Source organism: Octopus sinensis, linkage group LG6, assembly GCF_006345805.1.
Source record: "Octopus sinensis linkage group LG6, ASM634580v1, whole genome shotgun sequence".
Classification (NCBI taxonomy): domain Eukaryota; kingdom Metazoa; phylum Mollusca; class Cephalopoda; order Octopoda; family Octopodidae; genus Octopus; species Octopus sinensis.
Window position 1 is genome coordinate 118,949,883 of NC_043002.1, and position 6,212 is coordinate 118,956,094.

Here is a 6,212-nt window from a genome sequence, read left to right on the forward strand (position 1 = left end):
CTTCCAGTCGAAATTGAATATTTTCAGATTTTATAATGAATGCAGAATTGTGTCTTTAAAAGGCAGACAGTTCACAACCATAAACAGCATGGAAAAGAAATGATCATCAGCGTGTGTGTGTGTGTGTAACCTTGTATCAATATTGAACTCAAGTCCTCCTACAAGTTATTGAAGATAGAAGATACTAGAAAATGTAATATAATCCATGCTAAAAACAAATTTCTTCTGAGCTACTAGAAATAATAGATTCGATAATTAAGCATCCAATTTTCTTCACATATTTGTGTTTACTAAATGGCATAATTAACTGAAATTAATGGAGCAAGTATGCTTGTAACTAGATAACATGAAAACAAATCTAGAAATGGTTACCCATTTCAGACAAGCTGACTACCATAAACATTGTGTACCTTATCTGAAGACAATGAAAATGCTTCAATTTATGACTTTTTACAGCTTCCATGAACCTTACTTAATGCAACAGGATTCAACACTGCAAATAGTAACAGTTTTGTTGATGAATGTAACTAACCTTCACATTGCATCTGTTGTCTTTGAATTGTTTTTTATTTTCTTGTCTTCATAAAGGCTAAAATTGCTTGCAGTGTGCAAATTAATGCCTATGAATTGATCAAGATCCTCACAGTCTGGTCCACAATTACAGCAATCTATGAGTGACATTAGACATTAACTTTGTGCTCAGAATTACAAATACTGTAGTTTAGAGTTCTTCATTAAACCACTTCTTATAAACTCTTTTTACATAATTCCCTCAAGACATAACTGACAATACACAACTACATTTTAAGAGAATCATTATGCAATAAAAAAAAACTTACTTTCTTTTAATTAGAGCAAACTATTAGTCATTGGATAGGTAGTCACAGTACAGTCAATACATAAGACTTTGCTATGTTATATTCCACTACCTCTTTCAACAAAATGTTTATTTCTATTCCACCTCAGTATCTCAAACTGAAAAAAGGGCACCTGTGCAGGTGGCACGTAAAAAGCACCCACTACACTTGCGGAGTGGTTGGCATTAGGAAGGGCATCCAGCTGTAGAAACTCTGCCAGATCAGACTGGAGCCTGGTGCAGCACCTGGCTTCTCAGACCCCGGTCGGACCGTCCAACCATGCTAGCGCGGAAAACGGACGTTAAACGATGATGATGATGATGATGAATGCACTCAATCCACAATGCCTTAAAGACAACCATTTTCCTCCCTGTTATTGTATGCCAGGTGACAAAGGAGCAAGATGAGACCTGTCCAAACAACAACAAAATAGAAAAGGAGATGTATGATGATGATGATGATAGCGATCTATTCAGCACTTCCTTATTTGCACAAATTTTCACTGGCTTGTGAACAAAATTCTCTGAAACTATGAACTCTGACCACAGAAAAACAATGATCACATTCTAAATAACCATTACTTTCTACAAAAGTAATTTAAATTACTCAGAATACCCTATCCACTACTCTCTCCAGCAATTCTATTCAGACACGACTTGGATATGTTCACAAAATGAAAACCGACAAGTGCTTTCTAAGTGCATAATAAGCTTAGATACTAACAATATCATTACAGTTTGGTTACATATAAAAATTACTATAAAGAAAATTGAAAATTGTTACCTTATTTAAAAACATAACAAGGGGAAAGGGTTTGAACCAGGAATTATACACCTCCAAATATCACGAATATACCAATGATACAAAACGTTAATGCAAGATAAACATACTCTAAGCATTCAATCACAATATAATATATGCTAATATCTGAAATCACTTTAAAACCAAGAGCAAATTTTGCTGTAGCGTTATGCGATCAATTAATGAATACACTAATGAAATGAATTTCAGTGAATTCTGAAGGGCTTTAATCACAAATAAAAAGAGGACTTCACATGATGGATATTTCTTCTGATAATGAAAGAGCATTTGAAGATATTTGCAAATTTGAATAAAGTCATTCTAAACTAGGTGTAAAATGAGTGAACAATCTACGTGGTCACTCGTCGTGCTAGAAACAGCAGCCATATCTTTCTCAACTTACACCTTCACCGTCTTTTATGAAAACAGGCCATTAGATAGTGTAGTCTTAAGATACCCTAAAAAGGCAAGATGATCATGGCTGGAATGGTTTTGATCAAAATTCCTCTCGGTCAGAGTTAACCTTAGACTAAAAACTAGATTTTGAAGGCCTGTAGATACATACGTAATTACTCGCTTTCTATAGGTAGTGTTTTTATTATTATTATTATTATTTTATTTTATTTAATACGAACGTTTTAACTTCATAATGATATCATTGGTGTCATATATATATTGTTATAACAGATTTATAAATTTCCCAAAACATATTACTGGTGTCCTGAAATAATATGATGCTTCAAATACAAAGAAAATATTAACGACGGGGTACATGCGAGTCAGCCTCAGCCAATTAACCTAATTAACTCGTGTCACACACCTCACAACAGGTCACCTGGCTACTAACTCAGTTATCTCCCCTCTACATAGCGGAAGTAACCTCTGTGTAATAGAATATTTCAAGAGTCAGAACAGGTAGATCCTAATGTAAAAGGTAAAAAATCCTGTAGGATTTCAAAGACATTGATTTTTACTGAAACTAGTAAAAGTTAAACACATTATCAATAAAATATTTTCCACGAACATTTAATTTCTACGACGCCACGATCTGTATTATTAAATTCTTTAAGTTCATGTAACCTTTCGCAGGAGGTTCCGCTTGAACGACATCAAATATGTATATGTGAGAAAGAAAAGGTTTAGAGAGACAGACAAGAAGACCATTTCGACAAAATTAGCAAATGAAACATCAAATAATTTAAACTTATTTGCCCAAGTACACAACACAAACTATCTCAGGGTATCATTATTAGTAGAGTATAAGTGTTTTAACACACACACACATATATATATATACAAATTGAGATAGGGGTTGTAAATGCAACCCTACATGGGATAACATATATCCAATATACTGCTAGTGAAGTACCCAACAAAGTTAATACATAAATGTTAAGAATTGCGATGCAATTAATTCATTTACTGTATTATATGGGCAAAGGTAAAATGTTTTACCACAAATTCATAATACAAATTAAGAAAATGGAGAAATACATCCAAATCAAATATCGATTACCAGATAATACCCAATCACATACTTTATTAAAACCACCACATAAGAAACTTTAAGGTCAAACATAATAATATAGACCTTAAAGTTTCTTGTGGTGGTTTAATAAAGTATGTGATTGGGTATTATCTGGTAATCGATATTTGATTTGGATGTATTTCTCCATTTTCTTATTTTGTATATATACATACATATATATAACGACCAACAACCTAAGAAAAAAATCAGGTTGCTATGCACACTACTGATAGAACTGGTAAGCTTTTCTCCACTAGATACACTGACAAAAACAACAAAAGGGAGGAAAATACAATCTAATTATTATAATTAACTGAGAACTTGTGAACATCTTTTTAACCTCAAATTTTTCAAGAAATAATTATAAAATACGCATTTCCATCATTTGGGGAAATAATTATCCAAGTCTATAATAGAATTCAATGCTATTGTACGACTAAAGAGCAAAATTCCGCTGACGAGTGCTGTAGATTCAAACAGAAGGGTATTTTCTTAATATTACACCCATCTCACGAGACGGGTGTGATAGTAAAAATTTACCCGAATTGCAGTGAGGGAGAAATGTAAAATAAAATTTTGAAGAAAAATTGTTTCACTGTTGGGAAAAACCACCTAATAATAATTCCGTGTCCTTTTCCCCATGAGGTTGTGATTCCTAAGTCCACCGATCAGAGATTAAACCAAATTCATTGAAGCTATATATATTTCTCGCATATGAAATGAAGTAGCGAGACACGATAAACTAAATTTCATGAACCGGCAGAGGAAAACTACGCAATTACAGGACACAGTAGCCAAATCTTTCATCTACCCCACTCCTCTTACACAAAGAGGAAAGAAGACATCTGGAATGATAGAGAGAAAAATGGGATGTATACGGCGGGAACAATATCGAAACGTTCCCGCCGTATCACTTCCCCCCATACCCAATCAGAGTTTGGAACTAGACTAAAACTAAACGTATTTTGATTTATTAGAAAACAAACCGTCTTTTACGGCGAAGGACGAGGGAACATTATGGGAGCAGATTAGAATGTTGGTACAGTATTCAGGTAAGAGAGAGAGAAACATACTGTACACAGAATAGACCCAGAAAAAATAGCTTCCCAGAGCCAATCAATACTATGGGTATTTTGTTAATGCCTTAGCTAGGCCCATTCAAGCGAAACATCCCCACCATTCTACAAACCTACAGAGTAAAGGGATGGGGTAGTACCTCCTTCTTCATCTTTACCACTAGTCCTTGGAGGTTGTACTAACTAGCTCCATTATTCGATTGATAGAGAGGTTGCGAGCGCTTGATAACATTCCAGATGTCAAACGCCCACCCAGTTTTTGGTCTTCCCCCCGAACATAGGACAGCAGTTCCGTTAAAAAGAAAAAACGATAAGCTATGGGGAGGAAATGTGCCTCACAGTACATTTCTGCATATCATCAACAACATACCCGCGTGGGGGGACTGCCTGACCAGATGAACGCACGGCTAAGATTCAGTATGGTGAAGCGACAAGACGGTCAGATGGCAGCATATAAGATGGAAGCCCATATAAGCGTTCGGTACCTCTGATCGACCTTGCAGGGATAAATGCCTCTCAAACCGTTTCTAGGTGAAAGTGTTTACCCTCTCGTAATTTCGCACCAATTCCCAATTAGCCGTATCAGTCGGTCGGCCCCAGGACCCCCATCACATCTAACTGGCGGCCGCCTCTCAGTGCGCCAAGCTGCAAAACTGATTTGTCTGGGGTTAACTTTTGCTCCTGTCACCTTAATAATTGTTTTTTAAGCACAGACACAACTTAAAAAACACTTCCTAACAGACAGAAGATCATACAATTTATGGCGAGACATAAATATCGATTAAACAAACTTCTGTAACCAGGCTTGTACTTATTTACCGAGCCCGGAAGAATAATAACCAAAAACGACATAGGCAAGATTTGAACTCGGTAACGAAATATTGCCTGCCATCATCTAATGCTTCTTGCCAGATTATTAATTCCGCCGAGGTCGACTTTGCCTTTCATCCTTTCGGGGTCGATAAATTAAGTACCAGTTACGCACTGGGGTCGATGTAATCGACTTAATCCGTCTGTCTGTCCTTGTTTGTCCTCTATGTGTTTAGCCCTTTGTGGGTAGTAAAGAAATATATTATTATTGGACAATCAGCGCCTTGCTTAATAAGCGGATTACAAAATTCATCAATTTGCTTCGAGATAATCATGGAAGAGCTCATTAAAAAAAAAAACATGAGACGAAAGGAAAAATAAATAAATGTAGCATCGAAGAGTCTGCAATCTTCAACAAAGAATAATTTCAAAGCTGTATTATATCTAATTCTTTTTACGAAACTGTGGATAGAATGAACTCTATCACAACGGACTGAGATGGAAGAAATACCAAATGATATCAAAAGCTGAATCTTTTCACAAGTTTAAATTACATATGTATTAAAAACAATGATCAAATCCAGAATACCCTAATTATAAACAAAAGAATATTTTCCATTTTCTAGTCACATATTCATGTTCAGTTTTATCTAGGAATCTAAACTGCTCATAATTAACCCCAACTTCATAAATATATAAAAAACATGTCCCTTTCTATGACTCAATAAACAGAGTTTAATGACCATAGCAAAACCATCCCTCACAAGAAACCTATTCACTTACATAGTCTTTCAAATAAAAATCTTCTCCTCCTACTACTTGTAACTATAGCAACTAAGTACTATAACTTGAACTGAAAACAGTTTTATTCTTAAACTATAATTTCGATATAATTACCAACGACTAAAAGCTGTTTTGGCTATATATGTATCCAGACAAGATACTAAGTATTATTATCTCTTTGTGTTTACCTATGAAATATGATTTACCGCCATTAGGGATCAAACATCTGAAACAGCAACAAGTTTCTTGAAAATCTTAATGTTTTCTCGATTATATTGATTTCTGATACATAAAGGCTATATTATCAAACTATGAACAATCATTTTTCGTTCGTTTACCTCGGGACAGAAAATTCTT

The 6,212-nt window shown here is 34.9% G+C and overlaps 1 protein-coding gene across 2 annotated transcripts in view; it reads right to left on the reverse strand.

The window, feature by feature from the left end:
- LOC115213152 (ubiquitin-conjugating enzyme E2 N) overlaps positions 1–6,212 on the reverse strand; it is a 54,211-nt gene that overhangs the window by 38,047 nt on the left and 9,952 nt on the right. The gene's annotated exons all lie outside the window — the stretch shown is intronic.